At 44.7% G+C, this 20,993-nt stretch overlaps 1 long non-coding RNA gene across 1 annotated transcript in view; it reads right to left on the reverse strand.

Annotated features, from left to right (window-relative positions):
• Positions 1-2,656: 2,656 nt before the first annotated feature.
• Positions 2,657-20,993, reverse strand: part of LOC146868210 (uncharacterized) — a 41,901-nt gene continuing 23,564 nt past the window's right edge. Inside the window, exons 2-4 of the long non-coding RNA XR_014966190.1 lie at positions 8,712-9,170; positions 3,338-3,818; positions 2,657-3,036 (exon numbers count right to left, since the gene is read on the reverse strand). This is a non-coding gene — a long non-coding RNA (uncharacterized LOC146868210). The remainder of the gene's footprint in view (positions 3,037-3,337; positions 3,819-8,711; positions 9,171-20,993) is intronic.

Consider the following 20,993-nt stretch of genomic DNA (forward strand, 5'->3'; position numbering starts at 1 on the left):
TCCAAGATGAATCCTAGGTTGTGTGCATGGTCCGTGGGTGTCAGTGGGGAGCCCAGAGCGGTGGGCCACCAGGAGTCATTCCAGGCAGATTGTGATGTTCCCAGGATGAGGACCTCTGTTTTGTCTGAGTTTAGCTTTAGGCGGCTGTATTTCATCCATTCCGCAACGTCTTTCATTCCTTCCTGGAGGTTGATTCTGGCGGTGGCTGGGTCTTTGGTGAGGGAGAGGATCAGCTGGGTGTCGTCGGCGTGGGTGATGATGTTGAGGTTGTGTTTGCATACGATGGCGGCGAGGGGGCTCATGTAGACATTGAAGAGGGTCGGGCTGAGTGAGGACTCGAGCCTTGGGGTACGCCGCAGATGATTTTGGTTGCCGCGGACCGGAAAGGAGGGAGGCGGACTCTCTGGATTCTGTGGGAGAGAAATGAGTGATCCATTCCAGGGCCTTTCCTTGGATCCCTGCGTTGTGGAGGCGGGATCTTAGAGTTCGGTGGTAGACGGTATCGAAGGCGGCAGAGAGGTCTAGAAGGATGAGGGCGGCGGTTTCCCCGTTGTCGAGCATGGTCCTGATGTCGTCGGTAGCTGCAATGAGGGCGGTCTCGGTGCTGTGGTTGGCTCGGAAGCCTGACTGAGAAGGGTCGAGGGAGCCATTTGCCTCGAGGAAGGTGGTCAGCTGTTTGTTGACGGTCTTCTCGATGACCTTTGCTGGGAAGGGAAGAAGGGAGATGAGCCGGAGGTTCTTGAGATCCTTTGGGTCCGCTGTGGGTTTCTACAGTAGGACGTTGATCTTGGCATGCTTCCAGCTCTCTGGGAAGGTGGCGGACAAGAAGGAGTTGTTCATGACGTACCAGAGGTGGGGTGCGATGACGGCGTCTGCTTTGTTGAATATGTGGTGAGGGCAGGGGTCTGATGGTGAGCTGGAGTGGATGGTGTTCATGACGTGGGTGGTGTCCTCGATGCTGATGGGGGTCCAGGTGCTGAGGGTGTCAGTGGGGGCGTTAGCTCGGTGGCTGGTAGTGGGGTCTGGGCGTCGAAGCTGTCGTGTATGTCAGCGATCTTGCGGTGGAAGTAGGTGGAGAGGGAGTCGCAGAGGTCTTGCGAGGGTGGGATGTCGTTGGAGTTGGCGCTGGGGTTGGAGAGTTCTTTTACGATGCTGAAGAGCTCCTTGCTTTTGTGCGCGTTGTTGTCTGGGCGTTCTATGAAAGCGGTCCTTTTGGTGGTGCGGATCAGTTGGTGGTGTTTGCGGGTGGCATTCTTGAGAGCTGTGAGGTTCTCTGTTGTTTGGTCGAGGCGCCAGGTCTTCTCGAGGGTTCTGCATGATTTCTTTGTGTTCTTGAGGTCGTCGGTGAACCAATCAAGCTTACCCCGTTTTGTTATAAACTGCTGTCACTTAAATCCACTCATAAACATGATGTGTACATTGGTATGCACTCACGTTAATCCTTAATATATTTGATGCCCCGTGAAGTTGAATTAGATGGTGAAATGAGGTATGATTCAATGATTGTAGTATGACCACATCTCAACTCCTACAGCCCGAGCAGACTTTTTTCCAGCCCTCCCCCACCCCCTTCCGGTCTAGACATTCCCCATTACAATGGCAGCAAAAGGAAATGTGGATTCTTTGGAGAGTAATTTTTACATAAGGGCTTGTTGAGAGGAGGTAAATCCCTATTTTCTCAGACTTAACATGGTGAAAGGCCACACTAATTGGGTTGAGGGCCAGCTGGCAAGCAGGGAACACTATGAACATTGGCCATTTCTGAAACCTAGGGATGCAGGAAAATCTAGGGTGGTGTGATGTGCGTTGATCCACTACTTTCTCTTACCGAGAATGCACTGCAAATCTAAAACATTTGTTAAAATCATGCATTTTTCTCACATGTTGTGAGGGAAAACTCTGCAATCTGTGGGCAGTCACAAAATCCCTCCATCCAGCATTGCATCCCCACACTTCAGATTAAAAACAGCACCCCACTTGTATGACTAGGTCTATCGCCTGTGACAGAAATGGACCTAGAACATGCTAGAGACATTAAACTTTGTCCTTGAAAATTTACCCATTTTGGCGATGTGGGTGGCTGAGGTATTTGGGTGGGCCTATTGCCTGTGACAGGAACAGATGAAAAATGTGACCAAATAAAGTCAATGTAATATAATTGTGGTCTTTGCATGGCCAAATAAGTGTGGGTTAATTTTTTGCAGGAAAATTGTGGAAATGCTTGATAGTAGGAATTTTGCTGCACTCCTCAGATTACAAAACTGTCCCTGTTGGAAATGTGTAAGAAAATATAGTGGGATCCAAGAAAGACACATCACCTGGACTCCCTTGGGTGTCTAGTTTTCTTTTTTTTTTTGGGTGTCTAGTTTTCATACATTTCTGGTTTTAGTAGGTGTTCCCTGGGAGGCGGCCAAGCCCTGGCCCCAATATCTGAGCTACACAAACTGCCAAAATGGGTCAGATTTCAAGGTAAAAATGTGATGTCTCCTTTTTGCATTTTGAGGCCTTTCCTGTCATGATCTATAGACCCACCCACTGTCTTTATTGAGAGAACTGTGGTAACACAGAATAGTAGACTATTTATTATCAATTGAATTTATTTCCATATTTTGCCGCTGTACGAGTGCGGGACACAAAACCACAATGACCCTTCTGTATGCTTGAATTGGTTATAATTTATTAGAACATCCCTTATGGGTATATTGATTTTTCGCAATTAAAGGTAAAGAAAACAAGCAAAATTGTGTAACCACTCTGGTCTTTCTCCTTTTCTGTAAGTGTCTCTGTAGTCCTTATGTAAACCAACATAAAGATTTGTCCAAAAAAAAGTCTCTGAGAAAACAGGTTTGGTTCAGCATTTTCCCCGGGGCCAATTCTCCTTTAACTATTTGTCATCTCTTTTTTTTCTTTTCCAGGTCCGGAAGAGAGTCCTTGACGCATCTTCGCAATGCCCCTCGGATAAAGACAGAGAAAACCAGGTAAGGAACTTGCTCGTCCCTTTAAATAAATAAAAAACACACAGTGTGCCCAAATCACCTGTGCGGGAGGGAAACGTGACCAGTGTGGGAGAAAAGGAGAGAGAAGGGGGGAAAAAAACAAAGGCAATAGATAAATGCGCCTTCAGAGGTAGGACAACACTCGTAGTCCACCTTGTGTGTTAACTCACACACGCTCAGAACGTTTGAGGAAAAAAATATCATTCAAGCCTCCTGACTAAAAGAAGAGAAAATGAGCCTGGGGTGGAGCGATAGACAGGGTGTGCGGAGGCAGGTCAGTAGGTGCTCCCCTTGCTGCCCTGTTTACCCCCTCCCCGTCTACCAAAAATACGCCCCTGTACCTGGATTAGCCATGTTTCTTCCGAAACGTGGCGGGCGATGTCCCAGTTGTAGAGCTCCCTTCTGCAGCTTCGGTCCTCAGGCGTCTCTACAGGCTCCCAGTTAGTCGAGACCTCGAGCTGGGTGCGGCGTCTGCTGTGCTTCCTCTCTTTGACAATAAGGTGGGCCTCTCTTCCGCAGAATGGTTGAAGCCTCAAGGGTGCTTGGCCCGCCAACTGTGACTCAGAAAATACGTGGGCCTGGGTTCATCCTCGGAAATTCCTGGTACCGCTTCCGTCGCTGTCCCTGCTTCTTGGCCTGGACTCTCCAGGTTTTTTCCTCTACGTTCTCCCTGGATTGAAAAAACCCTCCCTCATCGTTGATTGGACGAGGTGGTGGCGTAGAAATCACGTGGGTGGCAACCTTGGTCCTGACCCTGGTACTAGATGTGCCGCGATTGCCTGGTTGTAGGTGCAGTTCTTCGATCTCGGTTTTGGAGCTTGGCTGCAGGGAAGAAGGAGACGGTACAGGTAAGTGAAGTATGTGCCAGTGAACGGCTTGTTCCTCTTCTATGTCTGGTTCCCCTACACACATCACCTCCCTAAGATTTTCCCGTTCGGGGAAAAGGGGCATACGGGAGAGGAAATCCACATTAAGGTGATACTTCTCCTTTCTATGCCGGACCTCGAATTGGTAAGGTTGGAGGGCTAAGAACCACCTGAGAACTCGGGCATTCTGTCCCATGTTCCTGCTCATCCAAGTTAATGGTGCATGGTCAGTATATAACACAAAGCGGCACCCTTCCAAATAATAACGTAGCTTTTCTATTGCCTATTTGATAGCCAAACACTCTTTCTCGATGGTTGCATACTTTTGTTCTCAGGGAAAGAGTTTGCAGCTAATGAATAGAATGGGCACGTCAAACCCTTCATCGTTGATTTGTGACAATACGGCTCCGATGCCACAATCAGAAGCATCGGTTTGCAATAGGAATTGTTTGGAGAAATCAGGGGAGGTGAGGACAGGGCTGGAAGTGAGGGTATGTTTTAGTTCTTGGTAAGCCTCAAGGGCTTCTATGGAAGGATTTGAGATATTCTTCTAAGTTTTAGTTTTTTTTAAGAGATCTGTAAGGGGAGTAGCTATTCTGGAGAAGTGAGGAATAAACCTCCGGTAATATCCTAATAACCCTAAAAAGGCCCTTACTTCCTTTCGGTTTCTAGGGAAGGGAGCATCAGCGATAGCTCTTATCTTCTCTTCCTGTGGTTCAATGAGACCATTCCCCAACACATATCCTAAATAGTTGACTTTGGAGAACCCAACCCCTAATTTTTTTGCATTGACATGTAAATGGGCTTTCTTCAATTCCGCCACAATGGTCTCGAGGTGTCTTAAATGTGTTTCCCAGGTGGGACTAAAAACCACAATATCATCTAAATAAGCTGAGGAATATGTCTGATGCCCTTTTAATACTTTGTTCATCAGCCTTTGAGAAGTGGTGGGGGCCCCATGTAATCCAAAAGGCAAAACAGTACATAGAAAAAGACCGTCAGGAGTAGTGAAGGCGTTTTTTTCCAGATCCTCCGGTCGTAAAGGGACTTGCCAGTACCCCTTTGTTAGGTCGATGGTAGTGATATATTTTGCTTCCCCAAGCTTCTCTATCAGTTCGTCGATTCGGGGTAGGAGGTAAGCTTCACATTTGGAAACCCTGTTTACCACCCTGAAATCTATACAAAATCTAACTAACCCATCAGGCTTGGGGACCAAAACTATTGGGGAGAACCAGTTGCTCTTGGATGGCTGAATAACTTTCATTTGTAACATTTGCGACATCTCATCCGCAATGGCTAGACGTCTGGCTTCAGGTAATCTATATGGCTTTGCTTCACTACCTCTCCCTTTTCTGTGTGAATGGGGTGTTCTGCTAAGTGGGTACGCCCTGGGGTGTCTGAAAAGAGGCCTGAGTATGCCTCCAGCAGGAGTTGGAGGGAATGTCTCTGTTCCTTGGTCAGCTGATCATTGATGCCTAACCGCCCTAATGTACAGGGGTTTATGTCAGCGTTTTGGTTAAGGGACACAACTGTAGGAGGTGGTCCTGTCCATTTTTTAAGTAGATTTATGTGGTAAACTTGTTCCCTGGTCTACCCCACTCGTACCCTGTAGGTGGTTCTTCCGTATTTCCCTACGATTATATATGGCCCTTTCCATTCCGATACCATTTTCTTGTGGGACGTGGGGAGGAGGACTAAAACCCAGTCATTTATTTGGTACTTCCTCCACTTTTTCCCATTATCATACCCTCTTTTCTGTCTCTGTTGGCTGTTTTCTAACTGAGTGTGGGCTAGATTCCTGAGCTTCCCAAGTCTGGTGCGTAATTGTTGGACATAGTCAGTTAGTTCTTGGGCCTCGCTTCTTTTATTCCTTTCCCAGGCTTCTTTAGTTATCTCTAAAAGGGATTGAGGTTGGCGTCAATGCAGCAGCTCAAAAGAGGAACACCCCAGACTGCTTTGTACTTGTCCCCTGATGACGAAGAGGGCCAAGGGCATTAGGAGGTTGCACTTTTTCCCCTCCCCTGGAAGCATTTTTTTTAGGGTGAGTTTGAGTGTACCATTATAACGCTCCACTAACCCGTCAGTTTGGGGGTGATAGACTGCGGTTTTAAGATGATTCACGTTTAGAATGGTGCTTCCCTTTTGCATAATTTTGGACACAAAAGGGGTCCCCTGATCAGTAAGGATTTCTTTCGGGAAGCCTATCCTAGAGAACACATCAACTAGTATCCTAGCTATGTTTTTCGAGGAAGCTGCCTTAAGGGCTACCGCTTCTGGGTATCTTGTTGCGTAATCTACCAGCACTATACAATATATGTTTCCCTGGTAGGATCTGGGGAACGGTCCTATTAAATCCATCCCAACCAGGTCAAAGGGTTTCCTATAATAGGCAGGGGCTGGAGAGGGAAAGCAGGCAGCCGATAGGAGTTCTTTTTTTGGCATACTTCACAACACTGACAATAGGCCTTTACTTCTGCATATATCCCCGGCCAGTAGAAGTACCGCATCAGGGCTTGGGAGGTCTTTTCAGGTCCCCAGTGGCCTTCCAACAGATGAGAATGTGAAAAGAATAAGATCTGTTCCCGAAAATCTTTGGGCACCAACAATTGGGGTTCTGCTCCTGGGGAACCTACCCTATATAACAGACCCCACTTCTCCATGAATTGAGGGAAACATCTGTTCTCCTTGGTTTTATTCTCTATAGCAGCTTTCCATGCATTTTGTAACGTTATATCATTCATTTCCGCCTGCTGAAAGTCCCTATCCATGTGCCAAGGTTCAGCAGTGAGGAAAGTGTTTAACCTCCGGCTATCCTCTACTGATTTAGATGGGAGGGGACCTATCTGATTCCACAGGGCAAAAAAAAATGTGGGGTTATCCGTACCCAATATGAGCTCTTCCGGAAGAGTGCTGACCACCCCAACAATAATGTTAACAGGAACACCCATGGGAGGGACAAGGGACACCTGAGCTACAGGATATGACCGTACATCCCCATGGACACAGTGCACTCCCACGGTCCTATCTGGGAAGATACAGTTGGGATCAACCCACTTCGAGGTTAAAACTGTTTGTCGGCACCCCTAGTCTATTAAGGCCTGGACTATGTTCCTGTTTAGCTTTACACTTACATAAAAGCAATGTCACAGCTGCTGGGTATATAATACTGTCTGAGGGACACAAGAAACATCCATAGGTTCCTCAGAGGTCGACGGTTTCTTGGTAGGGCAAAGTCTGGAAATATGTCCCCACTCCCCGCACTCGAAACATTGTGGGTTTTTGAACGAAGTAGGCATGGTCCGGAAAAACCTTGTCTGCGAAGGTTCTGTCGCCATTTTGGCGGGCTTCTTCAAGGTGGAGTTGGATACCGTTTTAGGTGGCTCCAGGAGGCGGGGTTGAGCACGTGAGAAGGTAAGGTAGTGGCTATCTCGACCGCCTATTCGATGGTCAACCCAGTATGTTGTCACAGCCATCTCTGCGTGGTAACAGGTAAGGCCTCTAGGTATTGCTCTAGATATATTAAGTTCATAATCTCTTCCTTGGAATTCTCCAAAGGGCGGAGCCACTTATCCGCAGCTAGCTTTAATTTGAAAAACAGGGTTTTAGGATTATCCCCCAAGGATCCACGCTCCTTCCGAAACCGTATGCGGTAGGCTTTCGCGTCTAGTCCCAAATGGTCTAATATGACCCGTTTAATTTCCTCATACGGGGTAGTCCCGTAGGGGTTGGCTATTTGGTAGGTGGACTGGACTTCCCCTACCAATAAAGGTGCCAAGAAGAATGGCCATTTCTCTTGGGGCCATGCACAGGCCCTGGCTGCCCTCTCAAAATTCAAAAGGAAAGCATCAGGGTCCTCTCCCGGAGTGAATTTTTGTAGAGATATGTGCGGCCCGGAGGGACCGGTACGTTGAGAGGTTAGTTGGGAAGTAAGATTATACTGGTCTTCTGCTACTTTATGAAGACTGGCTACATGGACCTTCATGGAATCTTTAAAGGTTTCCTTGTCTGCCTTGGCCGAGGACATTTGCCTCTCCAAGGCCCATTCTAGCTTTTTCTGTCCATGAATCAGTTGTTGTACTACGGGTTCCATTTTTATCAATGGTTTATTGTGCACGCATTCTCCACTACTTGTACGAGCACGGGACATAAAACCACAATGACCCTTCTGTATGCTTGAATTGGTTGTCGTTTATTAGAACATGGCTTATGGGTATGTTGATTTTTCGCAATTAAAGGTAAAGAAAGCAAACAAAATTGTGTAACCACTCTGGTCTTTCTCCTTTTCTGTAAGTGTCTCTTTAGTCCTTATGTAAGCCAACATAAAGATTTGTCCAAAAAAAAGTCTCTAAGAAAACAGGTTTGGTTCAGCGTTTTCCCCGGGGTCAATTCTCCTTTAACTATTTGTCGTCTCTTTTTTTTTCTTTTCCAGGTCCGGAAGGGAGTCCTTGACGCCTCTTCACAATGCCCCTCGGATAAAGACAGAGAAAACCAAGTAAGGAACATGCTCGTCCCTTTAAATAAAATAAAAACACAGTGTGCCCAAATCACCTGTGCGGGAGGGAAACGTGACCAGTGTGGGAGAAAAGGAGAGAGAAGGGGAAAATAAATCGAAGGCAATAGATAAATGCGCCTTCAGAGGTAGGACAACACTCGTAGTCCACCTCGTGTGTTAACTCACACACGCTCAGAACATTTGAGGAAAAAAATATCAGTCAAGCCTCCTGACTAAAAGAAGAGAAAATGAGCCTGGGGTGGAGCGATAGACAGGGTGTGCGGAGGCAGGTCAGTAGGTGCTCCCCTTGCTGCCCCGTCTACCCCCTCCCCGTCTACCAAAAATACGCCCCTGTACCTGGCCTAGCCATGTTTCTTCCGAAACGTGGCGGGGCGATGTCCCAGTTGTAGAGCTCCCTTCTGCAGCTTCGGTCCTCTGGCGTCTCTGCAGGCTCCCGGTTAGTCGAGACCTCCAGCTGGGTGCGGTGTCTGCTGCGCTTCCTCTCTTTGACAGAATGGCTGAAGCCTCGAGGGTGCTTGGCCCGCCAACTGTGACTCAGAAAATACGTTTGCCTGGGTTCGTCCTCGGAAATTCCTGGTACCGCTTCCGTCGCTGTCACTGCTTCTTCGTCCGGACTCTCCAGTTTCTTTTCTCTACGTTCTCCCCGGATTGAAAAAGCCCTCCCTCATTGTTGATTGGACGAGCTGGCGGCGTAGGAATCACGTGGGTGGCAACCTTGCTCCTAACCCCGGAACTAGATGTGCCGCATTTGCCTGGTTGTAGGTGCAGTTCTTCGATCTCGGTTTTGGAGCTCGGCTGCAGGGAAGAAGGAGACGGTGCAGGTAAGTGAAGTATGTGCCAGGGAACGGCTTGTTCCTCTTCTATGTCCGGCTCCCCTTCACAGCCTCCAAACATAATTCAACGTGCAAGTAAGAGCACAATTTGCAAAACTTCCTGTGAATTACATGATAGTATGGGCAGCTCCTAATTCAGAGTTGTACAAATAACCAATATTTCTAAACTCAGTATTTCAGTATTTATTTATTTGCATAAGTTAATTAAAACCATTGCATAACAGATAAAATAATTTAAAAAACATGATACTAAACTACAAAAATGAGTACATTAGCTGAAAGACGTCAATTGCTTTCATGACCAGTTAAAAAGGTTTTAACATAAAACGTTGCAGCGGGCCCTTTCATCAAAGTTCAAGTAAGGTAGGGTGGTTTCAGGTAATGTCAAAGATGACACACTTTCCCCGGATGCCGACCCATGCAAACAGTATCCCCAGAGTTCGATCCCTTTAGTTCTCCAGCTCTGTAGCCCTCACCCCTTAGCAGCATACATTTGGCCCAAGGACCAGTTCTCTAGTAAAGTGCATGTGCACTGTGCAATAGCCTAAAGCTTATAGCTCATGTTGGTAGCGTCCCTTTACTCAGTGAGTCTGACCCCCAAGGCCGTCTGCCTTCCGGTTCTTCTTCAGTTTCCCTTTGGCAGTGCCTGTAATTGACCTTGATCTGTGTCGGTTATTGAAAGTGCTTGTGCTTTGTCCCGGCGTTACACCTGAAACTGTTTTTTTGTAGAGTTTGGTCCTTAGAGAGCCCCAAACATTGAGGTTCCCAATCTGGAGACAAATAGATCTTGTCAAAGTGCTGTGGGTTCCCTATCTGAAAATAAATAGATCTTGTCGGAGTGCTATAAGCTCCGTCCATGATGTGGCTTAGCTGGTGTAAGGACGCGGTCTCGTAATTTAGTTTTAGTTCGGCAAAAGGACCAGGCCCAGATTTTTATTTGAAGTAGTCCAGTATCAGTTTTTGCACTTTGTGTGGGCATTTAAGAGTACCAAGACAGGTCTGGAAAGCGTCTCTGAGGGTTTGTACGAATCTCGCGCAGCGAGCCAAAGTTGAGGGGTCCTTTTGAGTAAGGCATATGGCCGAGGCCTCTAGGCAGGTACTTACTCTGTCCCTTAAGTATAGATTCCTAAGAAGGGTTCTCCTTGCGTGGGCTAGTTGGCCCAGGCCCGGTTGAAATCCGCAACCAGTAGGGCCAGCAGTCGCATATACATTATCTCTCTTCTGATTTTAGACTTAAGAGAGGCTGAGCGGTAAGGTTGCAGCTTGGATGCCAGATAACAGGCATTTAATGGAGCCAAGAAAGGAAAGGTTTTGCTGGAAGGAGCTGATTGCACTTGTCTTTTTCCAGATTGTATAAGAAATACAAGGCAAGACAAGTGCAGATTGATTTATCTCCAAAGTGACAAGTGCTTTCTTGATCTGGGTGTTCCACGGGGAGCCGATTTTTTCTAATATAACTCTAAGGCTGCTCTTAAGAGATTTTTCAGGTGACTTCCGAATACGGATATAGGGGCAGATTTACAAGCCCCTTGCGCCACCTTTGCATCACTTTTAACATGGGAAAAGTGACGCAAAAGTGGCGCAAGAGGCTTGTAAATATGCCCCATAGTATTTAAGAAAGTCAGCCTCGATGATTAGGGCTTGTTTGGCCAATCCAAATTCCAGCCTAAGTCTGGCCCTAAGCAGATGTTTTGGTAGTCGGAAAATCTTTTTATATCCCACACACTGAGCCTGCTCCAAGCAGTCAGGGCAGGCTCCCGGGAATGCTTGATGTCTGTAGGTGAGTGCTGGGAGAAGAGATGCTTGGATGACTTTCCCTATTCCCTCGGCTGACGGACTTTGTAGGTTGTTGTTAAGTTTAATTAAACCGTAGGTGATAGCCGTTGCTTTCTTCACTATGTCGTTTTTGTGAGCAGAGGCTTGGGCAGATTATGTGAACCAGACCCCCAGGTATTTATACTTCAAAGCAGCTGAGATGGACATACGGCCCATAGAGCATACCACTTGTTTTTTATGTTTGTGCCTCCCGAATACAACGATTTTGGTTTTGTCAGGATTGATGGTAAGAGAATTATTTACACTGTAGTTGTGTAGTTGTGTAGGCTGGTCAAGGCATGTTGGAGTCCAGTTTGGTGTGGTCCATAATGAGTATATCATCCGCATATTGAAGAGTGTGAAGAGGGCTACGGCCTAAGCGGGGCGGAATCAGACAACTATTCACCAGAGCTTTACTCAAATCTGTTGTATACAAGTTAAAAAGTAGGGGTGCCAACACGCAGCCTTGTTTCAGACCCTTGGTAGTGCACATTTTAGCATATAGACATGTTGGGCCTGTTTTCACTCACACCCAGTTGTCAGAATAGAGAGAGACTATGGCCGTCAGGAGAGGTGAAGGAATTTCCCAGCTTGCCAGGTTCTTCCAGAGGGTGTGTCTATTGACCTTATTAAATGCTACGGTGAGATCAATAAAACAGCAGAACAATGGGGGTTGATTCTGTTGGGTTGTTTGATGGCAAAGCGAGGATAATGCTGTTATATTATCAGTAGTGGCAGCTCCTGCCCGGTACCCAGTTTAGAAAAAGAGAAGCAACTTGTTTTCTTCTGCCCAACTTTCCAATTTTTTCAGTAGTGTTCGGGCAAATGCTTTAGCTTCTAGATCTAATAATGCTATTAGACGATAATTGCTCGGTTTTAGGGGGGTCTCCTATCTTAAAGATCGGGCATAATATTGATCCTCGCCAGGTTTCCGGAGTTTTGCACAAACTCATTATCCGGGGCACAATTAAAAAATGCTTAGGTTTCCTTCATACACATTTTTCCTTCATTTTATTTTATCTTATGAATTGATGGTTGGCGAGTACACAATGAAATAACCTTATAAGCTGCTGCGTAGTTGGCTCTGGGTATTGCATGTTTTTGGACAACCAATAAACACTTTACTTCTATGTGACTGGAAGAGATGGATAGACACAATGGAATATTTATTTTGTAAGAAACCATGAAGATGAAAAATTACAGAAGAAAATCTTGTCACCTATTTCTATTTTTGCCCATCTTTTTACATTATTATTTATTCCAAATATTCGTTTCTTTGGAGAGAAAAAAACATGTTAAATCTACATAAATGACCCCTCGCTGAATTCGGACTTTTATCTACTTTTGAGAAATATATAGCTTTCTTAGTTCATCCATGGAGTTTCGTACCTGTCTCCACCACAAACTGCAAACAGGTAGAAACCACCAAAAATTGGGCCTTTAAACTAGCACTTAGAAAATGCAAAAACTGTGGTTAAAAAACATTTTGCTTGTTCCTGAAAGCTAGGAAGATAGTTATCTTAGCACATCAAATCTTTTGTTGATGCCATTTTTGAAAGAAAAAAAAGGCTTTCTTGCACAACACTTTTTCCCCATTTTTTTAAAACAAAACAAAGAATCTCTGATATATTTTGGCTGTTTTCACAGTTTCTTCCATGGGAATCCACAAACCCAGCCAGTGGCGACAAAAAAAAGACACAAACTTGGCCCGGATAGCTGAAATGAAGCCAAAGTTATGAAGCCACAAGTGTGAAGTGCCCCAAACATCTAAAAACAGATATCAACAAAGTGGAGGGAGCCTCGTCAACTAGGTGGTTAAGTTAAACTTTTTATATTTTTCACACAATTTATTTTATTCAGAGTTAGAAAGGACAGTGTTAATAAAGTTGCATTCATATGCTTTGATGCAAAATAAAATTATTAACAGCCGGTGATCTATCTATAGTTTTCTTTCTTGAGAACCATCTATTTTTGCTGCGCTATTATCAAATTTCTGTCACACGTGTTATAATGCCAAAATACCGAGACAATAAAGCACCAGAATGTGTTGGGCAAATTGCCTTTAATTGTGTAGTCTACCACATAACTTGCCTTCCCATGCCACATAGAGCCACATTAGGGTTCCTCAGCTTTTGTTGCAGTACTATACCAGGGAAGACCCAACTTTGAATAGTTTTCTATTTTCTAGGTGCAGTATTACAGCTTTTGCCCAAATTTGACAGCTGGAATGGGGAATAACATAGTATAATCGAATGTAGTTACCTGTTCTGAGACACAAAACTTAAAATCTTGTAGTATTTTCCCACACATTTTCCCAGGTTTTACCTGACGAAAAATGTATGTCAAAAGCCACGGGAGGGGTAATGTTCTCTGCATAATTTCTGACGATTTCGGTGGAAACTTTTGTTCCCAACCGAATCAGGATTAAAAAGGATTTTTAAGGAGGCCCAAAATGTAGTAAACCCTGCGCCATGTGATCCTCGGCTGCCTTATAATCCCAGTGGCAATGACAAAATGTTGAGATACGGTGTGAAGAAATGTGTGTTGCTTGGAGATAATGCTCACAGAAATTGGATCAAAGTCTTTGAGACTCAAGCAGAATAATGAATTTACTGGGATTCTCAGCTTCTCTTCACGTGCCTTAGTCTTGCACTTTAAGTCTCACAATCTGAAGGAGTTACGACTCTTGTCTCTATCGTGGACTTGTAAACGAATCTTACACCAATGCTTTGCTCAAACTCTCAGCTCTCTCTATTGCAGTCTCTTTGGCGAGTAACTCTCAGTAGTCGGATGGAATCCACAGAATGGCTTTACCTGAAAGCTTTTCACACAGCAGTGGGGAATTTTGTATGCTTGCATCTCTTTTACTTGGCTCACGCAGATGAATATGTGCAACCAGGAAATAAAGTACTTGCAAAAAAAAAAAAGTCTAAAAATATAGTTGGAGTTCCCCTGCACAGTTTACTATCCCAACCTTTATGGAAACAAAGAAGGATAAGAACAAACTTGCCTTGCCAGAACTTGTCCTTCACAAGAGTCCCCTAAAAACAATCACAAAACCTATTTATGCAAAACGAACCCATTGGGCTGTGGTAGTAAAGCCCTCTGGCACGTTTGATGGAACTCATAACCAGGGCCATTGAGTTAAGTGACAGGGGAGGACCAAATGATGCCACAAGAAAAGACAAATTATTGCGACGTGAGGCAACACGTTTTGTGCTAATATTACTTCCTTGTTTTGTCATTTTTACACAGGTTAACACTGTCTGGACAAAGGTTTCACCTCATTCGTACCAGTTTAACACCCAAATTCACAATAAGCAGCAGAATCGGGACCAGTCAACTTTTTCAAGGGGCCTTCCACTGCGCAGCAACGCCTGTCACTGCTTTTTAATAACTTTTCATTTGTTTGAGCTAGAATTTATTTTTGCTAAATCTGCAGATTATGCAACAGATGATGGATTGCGCTAATGCAGCAGATGATGGATTGTGAGGTAAATCTACAATTATGCGGGCAAAACGCCACAGCAGTAATATCACTTAATTCCAGTGGCCCTGCTATTAACGAACCACTTGCACATTCATGCTACATCGTGAAACTCAGAGTCCAATTTTAGCTACTCTACGCTCCAGATTAAACACTGGAGCGGACAGAATAATAAAAAGGGAAGGGTCAGAGTAACCTATTACTATTCTGTTGTACAGTTTGAACTAGGTTGGATAAACTTGACTATATTTAATTTTAGCCCTAAACTGCTGCTCATTGGTAGAAAAGAGATGAGAAGCTATGATCTATGGAACCTGGGAATCAGGTTTTAAATTTGAACCTCAGTCCTTGCAATAAAAAATTTGTGATTCTGGGCAAATAACTTAATTTCCCTGTGTACATTTGTGAAATGCAGATGTAAAAATGTGAAATTAATTGGAATTCAAAAAACTGTAAATTCCTACTTGACGTAGACTTTCTTCTATCATCTCCCTGCATAATGACCAGCGTTATGCTTCTATCTTCCCCCACAGGCTTGCCCTTTGTAAACAGCAATACATACATAGGAGTCCATGATTATCTCCCTGGTCTTGAGTCTTCTCACCAGATCATCTTTCTACGAAGTTGGCAGTCTTACAAAGTCCACCGAGGCAGTGGTCCAAAATCCCCCATATCAAGGGTTGTCTACCAGATAGGAGAAGGCTTAGTTTTACTTGTGGAACGTCCATATAATTTAATGGACTTTTGTGGATTGTCTGTCCAAAGGTTTCTGCACCAAAGTGGCTCCTCCGATGGCAGATACCGTCCCTTGGCTGGAGAAACCTCTTTAATTGTGTGGGAATACCTGTATTTGCCTTCCCTTTAGTGGAGCCCTCGTGGCAGCTTACGTTGGCGGATGCCAGAAAAATCAATTAAATATTCTAACTCCAGTCCTAGAATATTTTGGGGGCAGCAAACCGTTATCTAAAATAATTCAGGACACTTGTTTAATCTTCTAATTCCAATTCTACATTAGTTTTGAGAAAGTTCAAAATAACCCATATATTGTAAAACTGGGTTGAAATGTTGCAAGACTGCACCTCATCACAATCCCTTTAGCTGCTGCACTAGGGTCATCCCTAAAGGCAGTGCATCATGTATGCGCCAACATATTACGTCAGCATGCTTGCATTATGGACATCGTATACGTTGCATTTATGACGTCAGCAGGCATCCCTGCTCAACATGTACGAGGACGTCGCTGTCTTGGCTTCCTGGGCAGTGATAATAATACGTGAATTAACCCACCTTCATTTCGTTTTCAGGTGGCCTCTTAAATAGGGTTGTCTGTACACATACCTCTAGCATGATCAAACTGATTTTACTCTCACATTAACCAGCACGAACAATTACTAATCTAATCTCTACTAACTACACAGATGAGATGGAAATCCCAAAATCTTTTGAAAGGGGCAGATTAAGAGAGTGCCACAATGTCCTAGAGAAGGCGCTAAACGAATGCATGTTAACATTAAAATGTTTCGTGTTTATACACGCTATTTCTACAGAGTGCACATCTGGCTCGTCCCCAAGCAGCGCCCCAGCCAGCGGCTCGAGTTTCCCTCCCACCAGTGACCCTCTTCCTTCGCATTGCACAGCAGAAGCCTGTTTCCTGGCTTGGATATTGCACACGTCTTGGCGGACTTCATGGAAAATCAAACACACATAGGCTGTGTCTGATAGCAGGGCGGCCTAGGATTGGGGAACCCCCACTGTCCCCGCCCCATCTGAGTCAACAGGAAAGCTCTCAGTGTAAATACTTCTAATAAGATACAGGAATTGTCAGGACAGCAGTGTCAAGATTACATGGTGATTTGGCTGCAGCTTGCAAGGGGATTTTTGTGGGGCAAAAGATAGCATGGTTGACTTTGCTGGTCACGCGTTCGAGTGATCTGCTTGTCACCAAAGATTTGAATGCCAGTAAGGCTAACAGAGCTAACCCTTGCCTTTTAACCTTTTTTGCAATCGTCATCAATCTTTCGCTGAAACTTTGCAAAGTTTGCAAAGTTTTATGCTAAGCCAATTTTGCGTCAAAATCATGACTTTTGCACAGTTTGGCACTAAAATAGAAGCAGCTGAGAAGAACTTCGTATACATTTGTCACTGTACATAGAAGAAAATGCAACTGGCAAACTTGCAGAGGAAAAGTCTGCATACAGTTTCTATTTTGGCAGGATTCAAATAAAGTGAAATCATATGGCAATGTGGTGTAAATTATCTGGCAATGCACAGAAAAACTTTGGCAAAAGTTGAACTGGGATCTTTGCAAGCTTCACAAAGGGCGAACGGGAGGAACTTTGCAAAAATACCCAGTAAAAAGATCTTTAGACACTCTTAGCAGAAAGTATATACATTTAGCAGCACAATCAGCCCCACCTCCAACCACACCACTATTTATGTCATTGAAGCGTTTTATTAGCTACCTCAGGAGCCGACTCATAAAAAGTATGAGAAAATCTTTCAAAGTAGCATGGGATTCGTTTTTCCTAGACGTACTGTTATTTTCGAATTCACACAACAATATGAAAGACTAACTTTAGCATTCACAGGCTAATGCCTGAAAATTGTGTAAAGTTACTACTTACATCCAATTGACAAGAGTATTTAAACTATCCATTGGAATCTTAGATCACCATGCATATGCCTTATCTTGAGCAGGCTAAATTTCACCTGAGGAAAATCTGCTTGCTGAAGTGATTTAAAATCATTATGGTCCTCATTTTGAGTAATGTTCAAATGAGTGACAGAATGCACACCCTTTTTCATACTGAATAATTATCAAAGTTTATCGAATGTTTTGCTCACGCGTGCAGCCTGGGATAGTGCCTTGCCCCGGTGGCACACAAGTGAAAATCCATGAAGTTAAGATCACAATTCTGCCCTTGTCCCAGACAAACAGCATAATTCAAGAAATATCCACAAAGACTCCATTTTCATTTGGTAGTCCATTTGTAGCCATTTTATTCCACTTTATCCATTGTGATGTCGTTATTTTTACCATTCACATGAAAGTCGTCATGATTTCCCTTTTCTTCTCATGCAAAAGATATGCCTTCCAGGCCTTTGTTTTAAGCACACGAGAAATCACTTTCCTCCTTAGCAATCTTCATCGTATCAACCCAATGCATTTCGGGCTACCTTAGCCCTTCTTCAGGGGTAACTCCAAATTTAGAGAAGACCACCCTTAATTATTTTTGCTCCATCAAAACATTTAACAAAGTCAATACTTCGCTAAGCGCATTATATGTAAACTTAACCATGCATTAATCATAGTTTAAACTACTGATAAAACCATAAAAACATACCACATAGTATCCCCCATGTGTCCTGTACATCAATTTACCCGTGCGTCTTGACCACATATTCACCCCATATAATCACTCCAAATAAGCTTCAAAAGCCGTGTTACAAAAGAACACTTACTTCGTGCTCACCAACTCCGGCAGGAGGCATGGAAAGCTGCCAGAGTTTGATTTACTGTTTGAATGTAGGAAGAGGCGTTTTTAGATATATATGGAAGGTGAGCGTGTTGATTTTGCTTTTGTTTTGTTTTGTTTTTTTCAATGGGTGGTGAGCACGAAGTAAGTGTTCTTTTGTAATGAAGATTGCTAAGGAGGAAAGTGATCTCACACGCTTAAGACAAAGGCCTGGAAGGCATATCTTTTGCATGGGAAGAAAAGGGAAATCATGACGTCTTTCATGGGAATGGTGAAAATAACGACATCACAATGGATAATATGGAATAGAATGGCTACTAATGGATTACGAAATTAAATTAGAGTCTGTGTGGAAATTTCTTGAATGATGCTGTGCGTCTGGGACGGGGTAGAATTGTGCTCTTTACTTCATGGATCCTCATTTTGAGTAGCCACAAAATGAGCTGGACTGTCCCCACCTCCAGAGTTACTGGTACTGGAGGTAATATTAATCCCGAAGGTGAGGAAAATTCAGCACATTACGAGTTGGTCACCGAGAGAACACTAAGAAATGAGGAACCTGAAGATACCCTGTCCAATTCTGCCAGTAATTCCTCATTTTGATCAGACTTTCATACTGCGATTTATGGATTTGGGCTGTTTTCAGATGCTAAAATCTCCTTGTCAAAGTCAAAACATTTCACTGGTGAGGTCAGTAACCTCTGGCCTAAAGGAATTTAGAGACCACTCATAATTTGGGGGGTGGGGGTGTTGATGTTATTCTACAGCCCCCCCATTTCGAAGGCATTTGAGTTACCACAGAGAGCTCATATTATGAGTGCCCAACACATTTACAAAAGCCCCCTACACCTGTCTGCAATCTGAAAAGGAACTTCTATAACTTAAAATTCCAACCCTAAATCTGTGAATCATGATTTGATATTTATGTCTGAAAATTCGATTTTTGCTCATGCCAGCTGTGCAATCAGTTTTGTGACTGAAGGCTTCTATTTCTAAAACTGAACAACCTGGGCTGTTGCCACCAATTACTGCATTATGTTGATGTAGATTGATTGAGAAGCTACTCAGTGTGTATACTTCATATAGCGCTTCTTGGTCCTGACCAAGTCACTGAAGAGCTCCGATTTTAACCTATTTCCTGGGCACCCTTTGGGTGTGTGAGAGAATGTATGTTGGTTTATTCGCCATGTGGAAAAAAACTGGGTGCAGTGAGTGAAGTTTGAGGGCAAGGTAGAGGTGCTGTGTAGGACTTCTGCAGTACATAAAAGAATGTACGTTTGCAGAGATGAGGCAGCTGCACATTAATGTATTTACCTTCTGTATGCTGATGTTGTTTAAATCGCAGTCCAGTACCTGCACTTCTCAGCACTGCTTTAATACATTTAATGGAAAAGTACAGAAAAGCACCAATTTTAACTGTTTCATTGGTGTCTACTCCTTCAATATCCACCCTTCCTTGTCTAACCTCAAAAGCACTAAAGTTGAGTTATGTGCCACCCAGTCCTGCCAAGTACCACGCATCAGGCGTTAGACTAACGCATTTCAGCGGGGTACTCCGCATTACTGCACTGAAATGCATTGTCACGCATATGCATAGCGTGTCAGCATCTGTCACTGTACTGAAGGCTGCCTAAAAGTGTGGCAGCGCGCCTCCCGTGGTGTGCACAGGCAGGCTTAGAGCTCGCCTTGAGGCTAACACTCACTGCTACAATGTAGCAGAAATCATTCATTATACTGAGTCTCTGCGCTGCAGGGAGGACGTCACATCCTGCTGCCAGCAGGAGTTGAGTTTGTGGAAAGGACATGGCTATGCAGGCGGCAAATTCAAGCATGAAGCTCGCAGCATCACGGTGCCTAGTGCAGCTCGCACCAGCCCAGGCCACAGCCTGCGTACTGTAAACTCCCCGTCAAATTCCATTATTAATTGCTGCAGCCAAGGAAGATGAAGAGGAGCGAGTGACACGGGGTGCAGAGGCCGCCTGGAAAGCCCTGCCGAGCATCCCTCTAGCTCTGATACGTGCCACGTCGCCGGCAGTGCTCATCTTGCGTCGCCTATACAGTCCTGCATTACACGCAGGAGTTGAACTGGAGACCGAATATTCCAGTGCCGCCGGAGAAGCAGCTGAGTACCCTGCCTGCTGAGGTACATCACACATGTGTGTCTGACATCGTGTGCGTGCCCCCTTCTAACTTCAGGCGCTTGCCAGTCTGCCGGCTTGTATTATGGTGCTCATTGGGTGCTGGCAGGAGGTGTGTATTCAAGCTGGTGTGCAATATGGCAAAACAGGCATGCAGATACTGCAGGGTGTCCCGCTAAATGCACAGAGTGATATGGCTCCTGACTTGGTGATTGCGGCATGGTTATGACTGCCTGTGAGTTGTGGGACTCACTGTCCATCCTGGACGAAACTGGTGGCGGGCTGGGGACCGGCGGTAAACCCGAATTGCTGCAGCTGCAGTGGCTCGCGGCCTAAGCCTGCCAGTGCCTCCAGCCTCCTGGCCACCCTTGGCAGAGTCTGCATCACTGCCTCCAATGGAGCGGCACCACAACCGCAGTCCGAACTGATTCCCATCTGGGGCCACTGCCCAATTTAGTTAAAGTTACAGCCTGTGTGTGGCAGTGCGCGATCAGACAGCTGCAGCCTGCGGTGCCTCCCGGTGTTAATGCTCAGAAGGTGACATAGGTGGCTCAACTGGCGCCCTGTAATATATGTAATTAACTGAGTGTTTCATATTATTGGGGCCTCTCTAATATTGGTTGTCTGTTGGCAGGTAACTCACGTAACTTCAGAGAGGCCCAGAACCTATACTCTACTGATTTTGCTGGGAAGGAGGGCCCATATTTATAAGGAACAACGGTCCCATTCACTAGGAATAAATAAAATACCGCAATTAATACAATGAGAAATCGGGTTTATGTTTAAAGTCAATGCAAGGAATATTGGTCAATGCGAAAGAATTGTAAAACAGCAAAAATAACAAAACAGTGAGTGAGTTTAACTGTGGC

The sequence above is a fragment of the Triturus cristatus genome, chromosome 1_2, assembly GCF_964204655.1.
Source record: "Triturus cristatus chromosome 1_2, aTriCri1.1, whole genome shotgun sequence".
Classification (NCBI taxonomy): Eukaryota; Metazoa; Chordata; class Amphibia; order Caudata; family Salamandridae; genus Triturus; species Triturus cristatus.